The sequence below is a fragment of the Thalassophryne amazonica genome, chromosome 12 (assembly GCF_902500255.1).
Source record: "Thalassophryne amazonica chromosome 12, fThaAma1.1, whole genome shotgun sequence".
Classification (NCBI taxonomy): Eukaryota; Metazoa; Chordata; class Actinopteri; order Batrachoidiformes; family Batrachoididae; genus Thalassophryne; species Thalassophryne amazonica.
In genome coordinates, this window is record NC_047114.1 from 63,035,818 (window position 1) to 63,058,076 (window position 22,259).

At 43.2% G+C, this 22,259-nt stretch overlaps 1 protein-coding gene across 1 annotated transcript in view; it reads right to left on the reverse strand.

Annotated features, from left to right (window-relative positions):
- LOC117521830 (leucine-rich repeat and immunoglobulin-like domain-containing nogo receptor-interacting protein 3) overlaps positions 1 to 21,801 on the reverse strand; it is a 115,179-nt gene extending 93,378 nt beyond the window's left edge. Inside the window, exon 1 of the mRNA XM_034183182.1 lies at positions 21,370 to 21,801. The gene's annotated coding sequence lies outside the window, so the exon portion shown is untranslated. The remainder of the gene's footprint in view (positions 1 to 21,369) is intronic.
- Between the last annotated feature and the right edge of the window lie 458 nt (positions 21,802 to 22,259).

Genomic DNA, 22,259 nt, shown 5'->3' on the forward strand with positions numbered 1-22,259 from the left:
CCCAGAGCGGGAAGACCGATAAGGTCCTTCACCCGTGTGCCTATTTTTCCCGCAGGTTGACCCCGGCCGAACGGAACTATGACGTCGGCAATCGAGAACTCCTTGCGGTGAAAGAGGCTCTTGAGGAGTGGAGACATCTGTTGGAGGGAACGTCCGTGCCATTCACGGTTTTCACTGACCATCGGAACCTGGTGTATATCAGGACCGCCAAGCGGCTGAATCCCAGGCAAGCCCGCTGGTCACTGTTCTTCGGCCGTTTTGACTTCCGGATCACCTACCGTCCCGGGACCAAAAACCAGAGATCGGATGCCTTGTCCCGGGTACATGAAGATGAAGTCAAAACGGAGTTGTCGGATCCACCGGAACCCATCATCCCGGAGTCCACTATCGTGGCCACCCTCACCTGGGACGTAGAGAGAACCGTCCGGGAGGCCCTGGTACGAAGCCTGGACCCCGGAACTGGGCCGAAGAATAGACTTTACATCCCACCAGAAGCCAGGGCTGCAGTCCTGGACTTCTGTCACGGTTCTAAGCTCTCCTGTCATCCAGGGGTGCGAAGAACCGTGGCAGTTGTCCGGCAGCGCTTCTGGTGGGCGTCCCTAGAGGCCGACGTCCGGGATTATATCCAGGCCTGTACCACCTGCGCCAGGGGCAAGGCAGACCATCGCAAGGCTTCGGGATTGCTACAGCCGCTGCCTGTGCCTCATCGCCCCTGGTCCCACATCGGCCTGGATTTTGTCACGGGCCTCCCGCCGTCCCAGGGCAACACCACCATCCTCACGATAGTGGACCGATTCTCCAAGGCGGCCCACTTCGTGGCCCTCCCGAAGCTCCCAACGGCCCAGGAGACAGCGGACCTCCTGGTCCACCACGTCGTCCGGCTGCATGGGATCCCAACAAACATTGTCTCCGATCGCGGTCCCCAGTTCTCCTCGCACGTCTGGAGGAGCTTCTGCCGGGAACTGGGGGCCACGGTCAGTCTCTCATCCGGGTATCATCCCCAAACCAACGGGCAAGCAGAACGGGCCAATCAAGAGATGGAGCAGACCCTGCGTTGCGTGACAGCCGCGCACCCGGCGGCCTGGAGTACCCATCTGGCCTGGATCGAGTACGCCCACAACAGCCAAGTGTCATCCGCCACCGGCCTCTCCCCTTTTGAGGTGTGTCTCGGGTATCAGCCCCCGTTGTTCCCGGTGGTTGAGGGAGAGGTCGGTGTGCCCTCGGTCCAGGCCCACCTGCGGAAGTGCCGTCGGGTGTGGCGTGCCGCCCGTTCTGCTTTGCTGAGGGCCCGGATGAGGACAAAGGCCCATACAGACCGGCGGCAGACCCCGGCTCCTACGTATCGTCCTGGGCAGGAAGTGTGGTTGTCAACCAAGGACATTCCACTGCAAGTGGCCTCCCCAAAAGTACAGGAACGGTACATAGGTCCATTTAAGATTCTCAAGGTCATCAGTCCCGCCGCAGTGAGGCTTCAGCTGCCGGCCTCACTGCGGATCCATCCCGTGTTCCACGTGTCCAGGATTAAACCGCATCACACCTCACCCCTCTGCACTCCGGGTCTGACACCACCTCCTGCCCGGATCATCGATGGCGAGCCGGCTTGGACAGTGCGCCGGCTTTTGGATGTCCGACGGATGGGCCGGGGCTTCCAGTATTTGGTGGACTGGGAGGGGTATGGCCCCGAAGAACGCTCCTGGGTGAAGAAGAGCTTCATCCTGGACCCGGCCCTCCTGGCCGACTTCTACCGCCGCCACCCGGACAAGCCCGGTCGGGCGCCAGGAGGCGCCCGTTGAGGGGGGGGTCCTGTTGTGTGGGCCGCTGAAGAGGAGGTACTGCTGGCCCACCACCACCAGAGAGCGCCCTGCCTGGAGTGCGGGCTCCAGGCACCAGAGGGCGCTGCCGCCTCACAGGAGCAGCCGGGGTGACAGCTGTCACTTATCACCGACGACAGCTGTCATCAATCATCAGATCTACAGTGGTATATCAGCAAGACGGCATCTCCACCTCATTGCCGAGATATCGTTCTACCTGAAAGGTAATATCCTCAGCCTGACTGCTTGATAGAAAGCCCTTTTTGTGATTTTTGTGAGTGATAACAGACTTTTTCTCCAACGAGAGGTGGAGGTAGCTTCCCTGCCGTGCAGATTGCTGGGTGCAGACGCACCCACGTTTAACTGTGTTTTTGTTCCTCGCCAGCAGTACCAGGTCCGACACGCGGAGGCAGTGGCCACCTGGGAGTTCGGGACTTGGCGGCTCCAGTATTCCCGGGGTCTGGTGGCGGAGGAAATCGTGTGGTTCCGGTTCTGCTTTGGACAGGCGTCTCCTATCCTCGAGCCTGCCCACACGACACCTTGTAATTTGACCTTTGACCTATTGTGTGATCTGTTGTGTTTGTTGTGCACGTTCGCAACAGTCAAGTGTTGTTATTTGACCTATTCCATTGTCCGTTCATTTGCGCCCCCTGTTGTGGGTCCGTGTACTTACACTTTCCCAACAATACTTCCTTTATGAATCATCCTCAACTCATAAAAGAGCATCACTTTTTAATTTCTGCAAGCATTGTTCAAAAAAAAAAAAAAAAAAAAAACTTGAATCATCAACCAATTTGGAGGGCCGAGGCAGAGCCACACATCACTACTCTCGGTAGAGCCCTGTGTCTGACAGTGCAGGAAAATGTAGTTTGTGCTGCACCCGAAGAAACTGAGGGATCAGTGTAGAAATCAATAGTAATACAGCATTCGTCAACAGAGTCCTTATGGATGAGAAAGTCACTCATCTGTTGAGAATTACACATGAAAGAGCAACAGTGAGCATTGAAGTGAAGCCTGAGGAGATACACTGAGTGGTCATGTGTGTAATGTGCACACTCCTCTGGCACACTACAGTGTTGTCGCCTCGGAGTCGTGTAGTTAGAGTTAATGAACAAATGCTCCCCCCTGGCCGAAAGGTCTGCTCCACAGATGGCATTAGATAGTAACATGCACGACTTTGTGCGCATAACAATCCCTTTGTGTTTCAAATACCAAACAACTATTTCAGTGTCATTATTGTTTTGCATTCTACACCAGAGATGATCACTTATGTTTCAGTAATTATAATTAAATAAAATAATTGATGTGTGGTTGTTTGGGTTAGATGAAATTGTCATGGTCACATTTTGGTGTTTTTGTTTGAGCTCCTCATTGTTCTGTTTTCTGGTGTTATTCTTCTCCTCGTTGTTCTGTCCTTATTATTATTATTATTATCATCATTACTAATTATTATTATCACCACCAGTGAAGTTGGAGGAGGTTATGTTTTTGCCCGTTTGTTTTTTTTGTTTTTGTTTTGTTTTTTGTTTTTTTGTCTGTTTTTTGTGAACAGCCTGGAGGCCACAATTTTTTATCTATCATTATAAAATTGTTACTGAAGATTCATATCCTGATAGGCAAGTAGTGATTCAGTTTTCAAGGTCATAGCTCAAAGGTCAAAGTCAGGAAAACTCTTGGAAAATTAGAAAATCTTTAACATTGAATGAATATTCAAAAATTCATAACTTTGTCAACAAAGATCAATTTTTTCATATTTGAAAGCATTATGCAGGATGGTAGCTTTTATCAACTGACAAAGTTTAATCTGGATCTGATCCAGATTACAGATTTCGTAGCCATTTAAATTTAACATTAAAAACCCCATTTAATGTATGTACAATATATCTGAATCAAACATATCCCAATCACTGTCATATTTGAAATTGAGGTGCAGACTGACACTCACTATCATCTGACAGAGTTTGAGCCGGTTCTGATCCAGATTGTAGATTTTGTGGACATTTGAATCTAACATGGAAAAGCCCATCTGGTGTACATTTTGCATTATATGTCAGTCAAAAGTGCCTCAGTCACTCTCATTTTTCTGTTATGAATTTACCGACACCACCAAAATTTGATGGAGGTTCCAATTTTATGCCTGTTTGTCTAGCTTACAGTTATCAGTTGGAAACCAAGTCCCAAAAATCAATGACAGATTGTGCATAGCAGAGATAAAGAATGTTTTATGAAAATTATCTGAAAAAGCATTCAGAAGCCAAAAAAGCTGAAAAAAAAAACTGACAACACCACAAAAAAACTTTGATTCAAGTGCATGAACTAAATACATACTCCTGAGTCCTGACATTTGATCACATCTAATTTAGCTTATGAAAAGTCACTTCTAACAGGACGTTGACCTTGAATTTTTTTTCCCAAGGAAAACGTTTGTGGAATTGGAAACTAGTGTTTGTGCTCTCTGAGCGCAGTGCTCTAATTATTGTTATTATCTGTGCTACATTCTAAGCAATAACACACAGGGGTTTTAAATGTAATTAATACTATTATTTTCAATATACTTGCAAGTGTTAATTTTACGGATTTAAGTAATAATGTTTCATTTGATTTAATTAATTTCAACTACAACATTGTTTTGCACTTAATTGACACCTTAACCACTAGACCATCACCTCACCTATTATTATTACTCAGCTTGGGCAGTAGCATCAATGCAGTAAGAACCTTCAGAAGCTTTTTGTGTATTCATATTACCCCTGTAAAACCAAACACGTTTTTTGCACGAGTGTGGTTTTGGCACTGATCTGACACCATAATTATACTGTATTTGTTTTCTTTCTGCCACCTGATTCTGTTTTTTTCTCTCTCTCTGTTTGAGGTGCGGCTCCATCCAGAGGTGGGAGTGGGAGTCTTCTTCTGTAGGCCTCCCGTCCTGTACACCAGCATGAATTCCCAAAATTTCCTGTGTAATCGTATTGTCAATTGTGTTGATAGCATGGCCCAAGCAGAGGGTCACCCCTTTGAGTCTGGTCTGCTTGAGGTTTCTTCCTCAAATCATTAAAGGGAGCTTTTCCTTGCCACTGTTGCCTGTGTGTTTGCTCTAGGGGTTGGTAAGGTTAGACCTTACTTGTGTGAAGCACCTTGAGGCAATTTTGTTGTGATATGGTGCTATATAAATGAAATAAATAGAAATGAATTGCTCAATTGCACACCAGGAACAACTTGAAAATTAAGGCCCTGGCTCATGGTAACCTTACTGAGTTTTCTGTCTGATGACAGAATCAAAAGCAAGGATCTTCCAGTGACAAATGCACCTCGCTCACCTCCAGGCGACCACCCTTCCTCAAATGTACTTATTCAGTGATTTTTTTTCTTGATTCGTATTCATTCATCCATACCCGCTTAGTCCAATCATGTCCAACAGCAGCCTACCCCTGCAGTCATTGGACACGAGTCACACTGTGGACAAGACAGCAGTTTGCAGGTACACATATATAGGCAAACAAACACACTCACACACACCCCTATGGTTAATTTAGAGTCACCAGCACACCAAACATGCATGTCTTTGAAAGTGGGAGGAAGCCTGAGCATCCATAGGGAACACACATGAACACAGGGAGAACATGCAAACTCCACAGGTGGGAAGTGATCCCATAACCTTCTTGTTGTGAGCCAACAGTGTTACCCACTAATCCACCATGCCACCCAGTGTTTCATATTTCATAATCATAGTTTTGGGCTGATTGTGAATACAGACTGTCAGTAACATTAAATGTGTATATTACCTGTCATTCATCTGGAATACCCTCATGGATTGTGGCATGAATTACATTTTCATGGCCTGTTTCTTTAATAACAAAACTGTAGGTTGCAAATGGGCTGTGCTGTGGTTTATGAGTATTGTACCAACCAATGATGGATAACAGTGACCAAGAAACATGAACTGAACCAACATCATCCCAAAGCTTAATAACCACTATCTCTGCCTCTCGTCCCCTGTTGCCTTATTTTATACATCTTTCACCCTCTCATTATCCATTTGGCTTTTAATAGGCCTGATTACTCTCAGACTTCATTAAATTTTGATGTGGGTCATGAAGTTTGTGTCTCTGCTCGCCTGTGAACCGGAATGTGCGCCCCATCCTTCTGCAGATGTTAATGCAGGTCAGTGACATTATACACTGTGTGTGTGTGTGTGTGTGTGTGTGTGTGTGTGTGTGTGTGTGTGTGTGTGTGTGTGTGTGTGTGTGTGTGTGTGTGTGTGTGTGTGTGTGTGTGTGAGAGAGAGACTGAATATGCACCCATGTCTACATCTGCTATGTGAATAAAATGTTAATGTAGGTTAAATAGTCTCACCTTACATGTAAATAATGCAGCCTATTTCATGACCACACACTGAATATTGAAAGCACACTTTCTTCCTGTACTTTCTACTTTTTTGCCCATGTCTGGATGAAATGTGTGTGGTATTTGTGATGTTGTTTGTGTGCTAAATTACTCAAAAAGCTATTAGCCATCATTCATGAAATTTGGTGGAATCGTGACCAAGTAGTACACATCAAACTTTGCAGCGGTTAGAGTGCCTGTCTCCTATCCTGTGGACTGTGAGTTTGAGCCCAGTGAGGGACGAAGCGATGCAGGTTACATTGGTACCCTGACCCAGATGGGAGTGAGGTTTGGGTGGTGGGTAGTGTGACAGTAGCCAGCAGGTGGTGCTGTGCAGTGAGGAAAAACTCACTCCCCAAGTGCCAAAAGACAGTCTAGCAACAGACACAAGAGTCCTAGGGTTTTAGACTCATGGTTAGAGCGCCTGAACAGCTCCCACAGCAGCCTGTACTCAAGATTCTTGAAATGGAGTAATATCTTCACCTGGTGGACATTTACCATTAATGCAGGTACAACAGAATTTTGCCAATACACAGAAAATTTGTGGACCGACTCCCTGCCCCTCGAATCACTTGCAAAATGTTTGAAAAATCTGATTTAAACCATATGAAGCTGGACTCTCTGGTGATGGTGACAGATAATAGAACAATGGACAAACTGCTGGACATTATGGACGATGCCAGTCACCCTCTGCACACCGCCATCAGCAACCAGAGGAGCATCTTCAGCCACAGACTGCTCCTTCCCAAGTGCAGGACCAACAGACTGAAAAACTCCTTTGTCCCTCAGGCCTTCAGACTGTACAACTCCTCACTCAGGGGGAGGAGGAGTAACAGGAAGACAGAGGACGGGAAGGAGAAGAACAGTAGTAGCCAGTAAACCAGTACCAATCAGTATGTCTGGTATTTCTATTTGTATTTTTTTATTTTACTTTTTATATTCTGTGTGCTTCCTACCCTGTGTGCTGCTACAACCTCATCTTGCAAAGGGATTAATAAAGTTCCATCTAATCAAATCTATAGAATAGGGCAGACAGGTTTAGTTGGTGTGTTTCACAGAGCATGCTGAAGTTCAGCTATGGACATCTGTGACATATGTCACAGAAGCTTAAAACAAGACATTTCAGATAAATTGTAAATATAGGAAGTGATTTCCTAAAAGAATGCTGGAGAATTGCAAAGTTTTATGGATATTTAGTTTAAAGCACCATCCATATTCAACCGTAAAAGGAAATTCATTGACCCAGTGCATGTACTCTGCACAGAATCTATTTAAGACATTTTCATGTGTTTTATTTGCATGTTTCCCATATTGCACTGATAATATCAACAATAACATGAGATAATGATAATATCTACCTGCATGATAGTTATTTGTGACATTTTGCAACAGTATTTGAGGCTGTCTGACAAAACGCTTACTTGTAAGATTTGATAGTTTGGCCTACTTTCTTCTTCTTTGTCTTTCGGCTGTTCCCGTTAGGGGTCGCCACAGCAGATCAATCGTTTCCATCCTACCCTGTCCTCTGTATCTTCCTCTGTCACACCAACCACCTGCATGTCCTCTCTCAGCACATCCATGAACCTCCTCTTTGGTCTCCCTCTTCTCCTCCTGCCTGGTGGCTCCATCCTCAGCATCCTTCTCCCTATATACACTGGGTCCGTCCTCTGCACATGTCCAAACCATCTCAATCTCGCCTCTCTGACTTTGTCTCCAAACCGTCCCACCTGAGCTGTCCCTCTGATATGTTCATTCCTAATCTTGTCCATTCTTGTCATTCCCAAAGAGAATCTCAACATCTTCAGCTTTGCCACCTCCAGCTCTGCCTCCTGTCTTTTTGTTAGTGCCACTGTCTCTAAACCATACAACATAGCTGGTCTCACTACTGTTTTGTAAACTTTCCCCTTCACCCTTGCTGATATTCTTCGGTCACAAATCACTCCTGCCACCTTTCTCCACCCACTCCACCCTGCCTGCACTCTCTTCTTCACCTCTCTACCACACTCTCCATTACTTTGAACAGTTGACCCCAAATATTTAAACTCATCTACTTTCACCACTTCTACTCCTTGTAACTGCACTATTCCACTGGGCTCCCTCTCATTCACACACATGTACTCAGTCTTGCTTCTACTGACTTTCATTCCCCTTCTCTCCAAAGCATATCTCCACTTCTCCAGACTAGACTCAACTTGCTCTCTACTCTCACTACAGATCACAATGTCATCTGCAAACATCATAGTCCATGGGGACTCCTGTCTGATCTCATCCGTCAACCTGTCCATCACCACTGCAAACAAGAAAGGACTCAGAGCTGATCCTTGGTGTAATCCCACCTGCACCTTGAATGAGTCTGTCATTCTGACTGCGCATCTCACCGCTGTCACACTATTCTTGTACTTGTCCTGCGCTACCCTAACATACGTCTCTGCCACTCCAGACCTCCTCATACAATACCACAACTCTTCTCTTGGCACCCTATCATAAGCTTTTTCTAAGTCCACAAACACACAATGTAACTCTTTCTGTCCTTCTCTGTACTTTTCCAACAGTATTATCAGAGCAAACATTGCATCTGTAGTGCTCTTTCTTGGCATGAAACCATATTGCTGCTCACAGATCTTCACCTGTTTTCTAAGCCTAGCTTCTACTACTCTTTCCCATAACTTCATGCTGTGGCTGATCAGCTTTATGCTTCTGTAGTTACTGCAGCTCTGCACATCACCCTTGTTCTTGAAAATAGGAACCAGCACACTTCGTCTCCACTCCTCAGGCATGCTCTCACTTTCCAAGATTTTATTAAACAATCTGGTTAGAAACTCTACTGCCATCTCTCCTAGACATTTCCATGCCTCCACTGGAATGTCATCTGGACTGACTGCCTTTCCACTCTTCATCCTCTTCATAGCAGCCCTCACTTCTTCCTTGCTAATCTCTTGCACTTCCTGATTTACTCTCACCACATCATCCAGGCTTTTCTCTCGCTCATTTTCTTTATTCATCAACTCTGCAAAATATTCCCTCCACCTTCTCAGCACACACTCCTCACTTGTCAGCACATTACCATGTGCATCTTTTACCACCCTAACCTGCTGCACATCCTTTCCAGCTCTGTCCCTTTGTCTGGCCAATCGGTACAAGTCCTTTTCTCCTTCCTTACTATTCAACTTCTTGTACAGCTCGCAATATGCCTTTTCCTTTGCTTTTGCCACTTCTCTTTTCGCCTTACGCCGCATCTCCTTGTACTCCTGTCTACTTTCTTCATCTCTCCGACTATCCCAAAACTTTTTCGCCAACCTCTTTCTCCTTATGCTTTCCTGGACCTCTTCATTCCACCACCAAGTCTCCTTGTCTTCCTTCCACTGTCCATTTGTCATACCCAGTACTGTCCTAGCTGTCTCCCTCACCACATCTGCAGTACTTTTCCAGTTGTCCAAAATTGCTTCCCCTCCAACCAGTGCTTCTCTCACCTGATGAAAAAAAAAAAAAAATCCAGCAAGCTGAGGCACAGATTTCAGTGGTTGTCTCTCAGCACTTCTTTTTTCCTTTGAGTTGAAAAAGCAGTCTGAACATGACGGCTGTTGGCATTAACTGCAGGTAACAGCTGATGTGATAAAAGGCCGTCTAAAAAAAAGCATATTTTTCTGCTGTCTAAATGAGCCATATTCTCAACTCAGCACTGTATACTGTAGCAAATTTTTATTAAATAAATTGGGATGTGCTTTTCACAGAAATCAATTGAGTAATTTGTCTGATGTGTCAGAAATGGGATGGACAGACCCACAAGAGCTTGCACAGTTCAATGGCAGTGTTATTGTTTTTAATGTGAAAGGGAAGATCTTCATGAATTCAATTTTAATGCTTACTTTAAAGCGAGAGAACATAACTCCAGGCATTGTTATATCAGACTGAATAATGAAGCAACACAAAATGCTAATTCATTATGGTTCTAAGGCAAGAGATATCTGGTGACCCTAAACGAAAGCGAAAGACGACAGGTAGTAATCATGAGCCGCACAATGAACAACAGAATTGGGAGGCCTGAGGATACGGCTGTGAAAAGGCAGCAAATTAAAGTAAGTGAATTGAAAAAGTGAAAGGGCAGAAAGAGGAAAACAGTGAAAATACGAAGGAGAATAATTTATTGTGAGCAAGAGATTGGAATAAACAGAAATGATGAGAAGAAGACATGAGCAAGACGATGGTCAGGAAGTCATAATCAAACAGTGAAGGAGACTCAGAAGCACAGGAGATGCAGCTTCTTCTCCCAGTGATTTGGATGGAAATAGAGGATTACTTGTTCATTACCTCTGCCAACAAAGTTGAAGGAGGTTATGTTTCACCCTTGTTTGTTTGTCTGTGTACAGTCTGGAGCCCACACTTTTTCATATATCGTTATGAACTTTTCACTGAAGATTCAGATCCTGACAGACTGGCGTCCTGTCCAGGGTGAACCCCACCTCATGCTCTGACTGCTGGGATAGGCTCCAGCACCCCCGACCCTTATTTGGAGTAAGCAGTTGGAGATGAATGAGTGATTCATATCCTGATAGGCAAGAACTGATTCAATTTTCAAGGTCAAAGTCAGGAAAAATCAATATGTTTAACATTGAACAAATTTTAAATCATTCATAACTGTCAAAAAAAGATCAAATTTCTTTTATATTTGACAGCTTTATGTAGGATGCTATCTTTTATCAACTGACAAAGTTAGATTCAGATTTTGTGGCCATTTAAATTTAACATTGAAAACCCCATTTAATGTATATTTTACATTATATCTTAATCAAACATGCGCCAATCACTCTCATATTTGAAAGTGAGGTGCAGACTGGCACACACTATATTGCCTGACAAAGTCTGATCTGGATTGTGGACATTTGAATTTAACAACAAAATTTCAATTCAAGTACATGAACTAAGTATGAGTGTTAGCGGAGGTTTGCACTCTACAAGCACGGTGCTCTAATTGCTGACTGGGATCATGTCCTTTTTATCCAGACTGTAAATGCTTAATCACCTCACATGCACGCCCTTGTTGGTTATATCAAATTCATGCTGCCAGTGGGTTGACTGATAGGATTGTTAAATTCAGGTTTGTGACCTCTAATGTAATAACACGTCCGGTCGGGTCCGGAAGCATTTATTACACCATAGAGCTATCCCGGGTCCTGGATGGGAACCACAAAGGTGGGTAACCTGGCCGTCTCCAATTTTTGAAAGCAGCCATGCCACGTGGGCATCTCCTTGGCCTTCTCCATTCACTGGGGGTCATCAACACTGAGGCACCTTTGTGCTGGATCATGCATGAAGAAATATCGCCAGAATATCGAAGCTGACACTATAAGTAACCGTTCATTTGACACAAAGTCATACCAGCAATACCCAAGAATCTTCCAAATAGCCCCATTACCAAAGACACCCAGTTGCTGCTTTGAGTGGTTAGCATCCAAGTCTCACAATACAATACGACAGGAATCACCAGAACCTGAAAGACTTGGACCTTTGTTCTCGTGTTCCACAACCTCATGACTCTATAAGCTGTTCCCAACCATCTAGAAATCAGGTTGCGTGGACAGAGACGTCTGGACACAAATGCAGGACTCAAACTCACAGCTGTCAACTTTAAGATTGTTTACTGGTTGGTAAAGCAGGGTCAGGTACACAAAAAAGCAGTCCAATATCAGCAAACAAATCAGTAACATCAGGTGATAAGGTGTGGTCGAAAAAACAGGCAGGTGGTCAAAAAACACAACATTCAGGACTAGAAAAACACAAGAACAGAGCTGGAAGCAACGGCATAAAGCACAACGATCTGGCGAGGGACTAGTGCAACCAGTGAAGCTTATATACACCCTTGTGATGAGCTACAGATTAGAAACAGGTGTGTGGAAAACTCCAGAACAGGGTGTGGCCCAGACAGGGTGCACCGCCCACCACCAAGCACCAAGAGAGACAGACAAGAGAGATAGGGAAAGACAAAGCCCAAGCAGGAAAAACCCAGCAAGAGAAGTCACACAGAAAATCTAAACTAAGCAGAACAAAACATAACAAGCATGAAGCAAAAAGTCCAAATCATGACACTTAGACCTCAAATGTAATGTCACTGCAAAGATAAGTGTCTCTACAAATTTGACATTTTTACCACATAGATACACTTCTGATGGCCAAGGTCATGAAGTCACTGAAAGCCTGGATCTTAGTGTTAATCCAGGATGGTTGCAACCAGAAGTGCAGTCATTCTGAAGCAGTAAAGGCTTGTCTTTTATTTTGAGTCTATGTTGTGTTTCCTCTGCAGAAAAGTGATGTATTCTCCTCGCTGTATTTTTCAAGGTCAAACATGTTGCTGTTGCTTATACATGCACCCCCATGTCAAAAGCTACTTTAGCACACTACTGTAGATACGCCTGCGGCCCTTCAATTAAATCCCCTCATTATACAGCAGACCCCCCCCACCCCCACCCACACCCCCACCCGCTCTTCCACCAGGATCCCAACTCTTTATCTTTCTCCCTGAAGTCTTAACCCTTCTTTTTTTCATGAACTCCCAGGTTTTCTCATTCCTGTGAGTTCTTCAAGTGCAAAAGAGGAGCTGAAAGTTTTTTTTTCTAGTAAGAATCAATCTCCTTCTCAGTGGTGAGCTCTTTTCTCTCTTTGACTTCACCCTGTGCCCCCATGGGTAGGTGAAAACTACTGCACTGTTACTGTGTCTGCTCACTGGTTAAAAAAGAGCAGGGCAGAAGAAAACCTTCAATTCATCAATCATTACCACTCTGTTTGTTTGTAACAAGTTTCCTCAAACAACTTTATGATGTCATACAAAATGCTTCATTAAAATACCTTGCATAGTGAGGTGGAGTGGGGAGTTTGTGTTTTTTCATTGATTTGTTACTTTCGTTATGGCATGCCATCACACCAGTACAGAGCTACACATGACTGCAAGAGTTGTGAACCCGCTTATGTAAAGTGCATCTGAGTGTTACTCTCTTTAAATTAAGGCATACAAAGCACCAAATTTTAGACCAGGTTCATGGTAGTCTGTAGGTGGCCGTACACTCCACAATGATACAATGCAATACTGCTGCCTCATAAACATATCAGTGACATGCAGCAGCATATTATACAAATAATGAATGTTTATGAGTTCAATGGTACAAATATTTCATTCGGTAATTTCACCGAACAAAATATTTGTTCCATTGAAAGAATGGAAAAACATTCATTATTTGTTTTATATAACAGTGAAAACAGATCCTTGTCATTTGATAGTTTATTAATTATAAACAACAGAAAAGGGACTTCAATTTTGGTGCGTCACTGGTGCTTAACAGTCCAACACGAGCTTTAAATAGGAGTACAAAATTGTTCTCAGTCAACTTGCAAAAAAGAATTCTGATGATGTAATCTGCTTTCCTCAGTCCAGTGAAAAATCATGTCAGAAATTAGTCCAGCTTTTCATCCTAACTTCATCATCTTCATCCTAATAGCTCTTCATGCTTCCAGACGGCTTACGGTGTAGTGCATTTGTTTTTTTGGGTTAGAAGAATTAGCTAACTCTCTCTTCAGTTAGCTCCAACAAAGCATCATCTGTCAGCAAAACAAACAGCCATGTTTCGCTAAACATGGTCACAGTGTGCAATCGTACTAAATGTATGGAACCAAATTTGCACGGTAAATGGAACCAATCTGCATGCTAAATGCAACACAACACAAATGGGACAAATAATCCATGTTACATGACATACAAAGCACCAATCAAATGACAAGGATCCACTCAGCCATTATATAATGCAAAATACGAGGGCTGTCAATAAAGTATAGGTCCTTTTTATTTTTTTCAAAAACTATATGGATTTCATTCATATGTTTTTACGTCAGACATGCTTGAACCCTCATGCGCATGCGTGACTTTTTCCACGCCTGTCGGTGACGTCATTCGCCTGTGAGCACTCCTTGTGGCAGGAGTCGTCCAGCCCCTTGTCGGAATTCCTTTGTCTGAGAAGTTGCTGAGAGACTGGCGCTTTGTTTGATCAAAATTTTTTCTAAACCTGTGAGACACATCGAAGTGGACACGGTTCGAAAAATTAAGCTGGTTTTCGGTGAAAATTTTAACAGCTGATGAGAGATTTTGAGGTGATACTGTCGCTTTAAGGACTTCCCACGGTGCGAGATGTCGCGCAGCGCTCCCAGGCGCCGTTGTCAGCCTGTTTCAAGCTGAAAACCTCCACATTTCAGGTTCTATTGATCCAGGACGTCGTGAGAGAACAGAGAAGTTTCAGAAGAAGTCGGTTTCAGCATTTTATCCGGATATTCCACTGTTAAAGGAGATTTTTTTAATGAAAGACGTGCAGACGGATTGCAGCGTCGGCTCGCAGCCGCCGCGACGCTCCGCCACAGGAAAAACACCTCCGTTGGAAGCCTTAAGGACAAGTTGGAACATGTCCAGCTGTTAAACAATTTCTCATATACTCACTCCACTGAAAGCCATCAAAAGCCGCCTGGATTTTACAAATGGTTATCAACACGGAGGTGTTTTTCCTGTGCCGTCGCACCGCGCCGGCTGCGTCCCGACGCGCGGACCCATGCGCACTTCTTCTGAAACTTCTCTGTTCTCTCACGACGTCCTGGATCAATAGAGCCTGAAATGTGGAGGTTTTCATCTTGAAACAGGCTGACGACAGCACCTGGGAGTGCTGCACCACGTCTCGCTCCGTGGGAAGTCCTTAAAGTGACAGCATCACCTCAAAATCTCTCATCAGCCATTAAAATTTTCACCGAAAACCAGCTTAATTTTTCGAACCGTGTCCACTTCGATGTGTCTCACAGGTTTAGAAAAAATTTTGATCAAACAAAGCGCCAGTCTCTCAGCAACTTCTCAGACAAAGGAATTCCGACGAGGGGCTGGACGATTCCTCCCACAAGGAGTGCTCACAGGCGAATGACGTCACCGACAGGCGTGGAAAAACTCACGCATGCGCACGAGGGTTCAAGCATGTCTGACATAAAAACATATGAATGAAATCCATATAGTTTTTGAAAAAAATAAAAAGGACCTATACTTTATTGACAGACCTCGTAACCTCAGAATAACAGTATACATATTACGGTGTTTGTACCTGTGGTAGTCTGTTCTGTGCGGCGAAGGAGAGTGAACAAAACAAACAAAAAAACATACATTTTCTCCTGTCTAGAGCTTGATGGGTGTGTAAACCTTCATGTGTACCCCTTTGAAATCCTTCCAAAGCGGTTCTGTTGTTGAAACATCCATCTCCAACTCCAACAAATTCTTTCTGCAAGTCTTAGAGACTTGGGCAGTTGTTGATTGTGTCATTACATCTGTTGCTGATCGTCTTTTTAGCTGTCAAAACTTGCCACACAGGATTGGCACAGGATGCCCTTCCTGATGTAACTCCAGTTTTACTTGGAGAAACATACACAGTCACTAGTCTTCCTAAGAGGCACTCCATCCTGTACTAACCAGAACATATCCTGCTTTGATTCTCGGATCTGACAAGGTCAGGCATAGACAAAGCAACGCCGCTTCAAGTCATTACATCTGTATCATGTACAAATGTGCAGCATGTGTATGTGAATGCCTTTGTGTCCCTGGGGACACTCACATGCCTCTAATAAAGGTATATCTTATATACCATGTAATATGACGTATATTACATGGTAAAAAAAAATAACATAATGTAATTCAGGAAATGGCAATGGTTGTATTGCTGAAATTTTTTTTTTAACATGTTTAAATTTTTGTGATGTGATCTCATCTCATGAACATGCACTATATATACACTGCAATATGTGATTCACAGCGATCAAGCTGTAATGCAGATTCATGCTGCATCATTTTGTTGTGTATGGCTGAGTTTAGGTCACCATGTACTACACAGTAATAGTGGATGACATGAATATGAATTTTATTTTTTGCCAAGTAGGCTCAGAATAGGATATACATGAAGAGTTGTTTTTTCTAACAGAGCTTCAACTGTGTGAGGAGAATGTGCCTTGAGCAACCTTGAACCTGGCATACACCTGGGAGACAAGCACACTGTTTGAAAAACTGTGCTGTCACACAACAGGAACTACTCTGAAAATAGAATGAATTGCATATCATATTGCCTTTTTTACTGTATTGGTACAAATGGCAATATGAAGAGACCTGAAAAAAATCATGTCTGTTTAGAACTGAGGAGGGTACATGAACAGGGTAAAACAGATTCTATAGTTCATTACATTTTCAGACTAATGTACACAATGTGACAGACTAGTTGAGCAAGTAGTCAGGGTGCTTGCTGGCTGAACAGAATATCCACAGTTCAAGACTTTCTTTATCCATTGTCCATTAATTATTTAATTTCTTTATTTATTTTTGAAAGTTACTAATGTTTCTTTTTATAAAAGTTCCCATTTTTTCTGTCAAGGTATTTATATATTTTTACAGAATTATTCTGGCAACACCAGCTGCTCCCCTGACCATCAGCTCAAGGATGATCAGTGGAAACAGGATGCACCTGTGCTCAATTTTGAGCTTCATGGCAAAGGCTGTGAATACTTATGTAAATTGAAATGGTAAATGGACTGCATTTATATAGCACTTTTCCATCTGCATCAGACGCTCAAAGCGTTTTACACACTAATGCCCTACATTCACCCCGATTTGGGGGTGCTGACATACTCACTACACACTGGGAGCAACTAGGGGATTAAGGACCTTGACCAAGGGCCCTTAGTGATTTTCCAGTCAGGCTGGGATTTGAACCAAGGATCCTCTGGTCTCAATCCCAACGCTTAACCTTAACCCAACGCTAACTAGACCATCACCTCCCCTAGTGATGATCTAGTGATTTTTTTTGTTTTTTATTTTTAATAAATTTGCAACAATCTCAAAATACTTTTTTCACATTGTCATTATGGGGTATTGTGCATAGAATCTTGAGAGAAAAATATGAATTACATCCATTTTCTTATAAGGCTGTAAGATAATAAAATGTGCCAAAAGTGAAGCACTGTTAATATTTTCTGGATGCACTGTAATTCATTCTCAATGTTGTAGACCTCTTGTTTGTTTGTTTTTTTAAACAGTACACAACCCATGGATTAGTACATGTGAAATATTATTTTTTCTGATTTATGGGTTTTTTGGTTGTACCTTAAATGTTTCCAGTCATAGCCAGGAATCAACCCTTCAAACCTTTGTTTTGTTGTGGAGGGGGAACCGTCATCAGCAATCAGCAGGAGAGGAAGGATGGGTGGAGGGCTGAGCTTTCCAGCAGGTGTATCTCCACACAGTTTAACAGTCTGCTCTGATCAACATGCCAGCTCTGTCTGGAAAAGGCTTTATTTTGTGTTTTGGCTTTACTTTTGTCAGGAAGTCGAGGCTGAGAATAGCGATAAAGTAAGAAACCTAAACAAGTAAATGGAGAGGAGGAATTAATGAGCTGAGTGGATGATTAAAAGCATTATTCTTCTGTACCCTGAACGCCTCACAGGCATATTTACATTCTACACTGGATCAGAGCAGCCGAAACATGAAGCGACTGCTGTGTTTGTTCAGGTTATAGAAACACCAACTGTCCTTCACTTTGATTGCTGAAAGGCAAAAGCACAGCTGGTTGACTTGGCTGTCCGGAGGCACAGAGCCAGGTGAAGGTAATTACTTAGAGAATGAAAGAGGAGATCGGACGAGAAGGAGGGAGGGAGGTCACAGCCTATGACTGTCAAAGGAAACAGAGGAAGATCTTTAAACAGGACAGGGTGTAAATACAAGAAACAGACACTGACCGGCAGTACTCCTACAAAGTCTGTCACCGGCTGTAAGCGTTCTGCCTGAATAAGACAGCACTGCATCACACATATCATACCGCCACACAAAGCGTCCTGCAGTGCAGCATGGGTAAGCAGAGCTGTACACGTCTCACACCGGCGCACACAACCAAGCCTTATCTGTGTTTGGATTCGGCAGCCTCTCTGAACCATGAAAGTTAAATCACCAGGCATTTTTGCTGTTGTGCACATTAGTGTATACAGTCAGGTGCTTAGGTACTGTATGTGTGCAGTGATACAATTTTTTATCATTTTTCCTGTGAACACATCCACATTTGAGTTGAAATTAAACACTCAAGATGTGCTTGTAATGTAGATATTCAATGTTAATTCAAAGGGTTTAAAAAAAAAGACGACTCGTTTAGGAGTTAAAGGGGAGGTGGTGATCTAGTGGTTAAGCGTTGGGCTTCTACAGTGGCCCAATCCTCAGTTCAAACCCCAGCCTGGCTGGAAAATCACTAAGGGCCCTTGGGCAAGATCCTTAATCCCCGAGTTGCTCCCGGTGTGTAGTGAGCACATTGCATGGCAGGACCTTGACATCGGAGTGTGTCTGTGTGAACTGGTGGATGTGAGGCGTAATTGTAAAGCGCTTTGAGCATCTGATGCAGATGGAAAAGTGCTATATAAATGCAGTCCATTGACCATTTAAAGCCCTTTTTATATACAGTCTCTACATTTTCAGAGCCCATAAGTAATAACCAATCATAGGATCATCATTTTTACATCCAGTTTTCTTTAGACAAGTCAGGAGATGGACACAAACATTTTGCAGCCATTGAGTATGACTTGGACTTCATTTACATCAAACAGAAATACATCAGTGCAGTACTATATGGTCAGTCTGTCTAGAGTAGGCAGTTCTCAAAAACTGACTGGCAGTCTAAGACAGAACCTAGTGCTGAGTGGGTAACCCCAACATCAGTCAGGTAAGAATCTACCTATACACCTAAAACAGGTGATTTCACTAATTAGCTCAGCAATCTGCCTGAATTAGGATCAGCTGGTTTCGTGGGTGAATGGAACAAATATATGGTTGGACTTTAAATCACTGAAGCCGGGGTTACCCACCTCCAGCCTAGTGAGGGAAGCCACCAAGACAACCAGACTACTGTGGCTGTTACTGGAGAAATTATGAATTGTGCAACTTTTGTCTACTGCATCACCAGCTATACCGCTTCATGGTGGAGTGAAAGAGAGAAGGATTTTCTGAGCAATGTGTGACTCTTCAGCTACAGTGTGCTGGAAGGCACAAGGGAGGCTTGAACCTAGATTTGATCTGTTTTTTGTCTGTTTGTTTTTCACTCCACCATGAAGCTGTGAACAGTCGTACAGCAGGCAGCAGTTTCAGCATGGACAGTTTTTCCAATCAAAATCACAGAAGCCTAGAACGTCTTCAGAGATGTCAGGGGTTCTCACACAGTACATTTTGCAGAGTAAAATATACTGTGCCAGGATAACATGTGGTCCCAGTCCAAATAGAGTTAAATATACTCTGTCATAGTGCTAAATCAATTCTATCACAATGTAAAATCAACTCTATGATGCTGTGAATGATTCTTATTAGAGTTGAAAAACATGATTTGACAAGATGGTAGAGCTGTTTTCACTCTATAATAGAGTCTATTTAAGCTCTATATGGACTGGGACCAAATGTTATCCTGGCAAAGTATATTTTACTCTGCAAAATTCCCTGTGCAGTGACTTCCCTCACTTGTGTACTTCTTGCATGATCACCCAGTTTTTAAGAAATACCTATAATAGTCCAGCCGATAATTGAAACAATCCAGCAAATGGTGATCGAAGCAACAAATTCGGGACAAATACTTCTTAGACATTACTCTTTTGAAAAAAAAAAACAATTGACCATTTGAATTTTCAATGGGCAGCCAGGTAGGGGTCAGTTGAAGAATTACGCAGGTGTCAAAATTCAAAGATGCTCCAATCATTTCGAAAACTACACCACATTATTTGTCTGAGCATAAAGATTCCAAAAAGGTATAGTTTAAACTATCTGTGACTGAATTTTCTAAAGTAAAAACCAAAGCAAAAAAAAAAAAAAAATGGTGACAAAGGTCAATTTCAGTTTGTACAGAGGTTGAAAGTTAAAGTTGCTCCAATTTTGGTAAAACATGGTGCAAATTATTGGTTGAGCTAATAGGATTAATAAATGGAATAGTTTTGACTGTGTTGAATGTTTGGTCTGTAAAGTAAAGCTCAAACAATGTCGACGTCCATTGGAGTCTATGACATGCGACATATGTTAACCCGTAACATGATAACTAAGCATGAGCATGGTGCAAACTATTCCTTTTAAAACCCTATTAACTCAACCAATAATTTGCATCACTTTTTACCAAAATTAGACCAACTTTAACTTTTGAGCCCTCTGCAAACTGAATTTGACCTTTGTCACCATTCTTGCTGTTTTTACCCCATAACAATTCAGTTACAGATAGTCCAAACTAGACCTTTTGGAATCTTTGTGATTAGACAAATATGTGGTGTAGTTTTCAATATGACTGAAGCATCTTTTAATTTTGACCCCTGTGTAATTCTGTGTAATTGACCCTGACCTGGCTCCCTACTGAAAATTCAAATGGCCAATCAATTTTTCAAAAGATTAATGTCTAAGGTGTATTTGTGCCGAATTAGGGCTTCTATCACCATTTGCAGGATTCCACTGTAAAAATTCTGTTATCCGCTGCACTATACTCCGGAAAGATTTAGCATACAGTCCCATACTGTACTGTTAACGGCTGATGTAAATGAACTCCAAAACATATTCACTGACTTGTCTTAATGAGCTCTGAAAATGGAGGGACTATGTACACAAATAGCTGGAATTTATAAATAGTTAATGCAATTTTTTTAATATTAATCCCATTAAATTAAAGCTAAAAGTCGACACTACAAGCACATCTTGATTATTTATTCCAACTTGACTGCAGTGGTGCACAGAGGCAAAATGACAAAAACTGTTCAAATACTTATGGATCTAACCTATTCATGAGCAAATAAGTGATGCATTAAGTAACAATGTTACAGCCATGAAAGAAGTGATCAGTATGAAACATGGCACAAGTCAAGTGAATATGTGCAAAAATCTGACATCTTATGAAATCTATTCTGAAATCTTCCAGCGGTGCATGATAATGTTGTACAGGATGCATTTTAGCAGCTAAGAAATCACAATAAGGCAGATGAATGCACATATGAAGTACACAATCTTTCCTTCCCTGAACACATGGATGCACAGGACAATCCTCAATGCTGAAGATGTGTAATCACACTGTTGCATTTCAACGCAAACACACAAACGCTGGCTCATGTCTTTGAGTGCGCATACCCAGGACTGAAGCACGGTCCCTCACGCCTCCTCATCTGTCCAGCTGTGTGTGCGATTCTATTTTTCCTCTCCTCCAGCTCGCTTGGCCCCACAACTTGCCAGCAGGTGCCAGCCCTCCCTGTGCTCCTCCAGTTACTTCAGTCACCCTCTCTGCCTCTCATCCCTCTGTTTTCCTCACTCTGCCAGGCTCCTCCTGTCAGAGCTTTTTGGTTTCTATCCTCCTCCTCCCACAAAGAAAAAAAAAAAAGATCCAAACATTCACAGGAGGAGGCTGATGTGAGATTCAGAGTGCTCCTCAGTAGGTCAGGGTGTCCTCCATCCCACCCGGAGTAGACGGTGGCTTATGTGACAGGCGATGTAGCTGTTGCCTCAGCTAGGCTCAGTATGAACGCCTCTCTCACTTAGCGTGCTTTTCATTCTCTCTCTCCTCTCCCACTCTTTATCTCTCACAGCCCCCCTCCCTTTTCCCAGTTTCTGTCTATCTGCTGCTGCTCCGGCTGTTTGGCTTCACAATTCACTGTGCTGCTGGGCTTACTGCTTTGGGATTCTCTCCCTACAAGCCAGGCAAGAGGAGAAACATCAGAAGGAGACCAAGGATTAGGAGCGTAGAAAACAGGAGAGAGGGAGGAATGGATGTATAAAGATGATTGCAAACGCCCACAGAAGCAGCAGCAGACTGTTCGTTATGTAGTTTTAAATGCACAGTAACAAAGTCTTCATTCGTCAGCAGGTTTTGCTCTGTTTAACCACATTCCTATTCTGCTTCCAGCTTGTAGGAAAGAAAGAAAATAGACATTTTTCAGTTGTGTTGTCTTGTCAAGGTAAATCAAATCTTTTCTGCACAGAGGCTCAAATGCATGCATGCACGCTCTTCTAGTTTGGCTGACTGC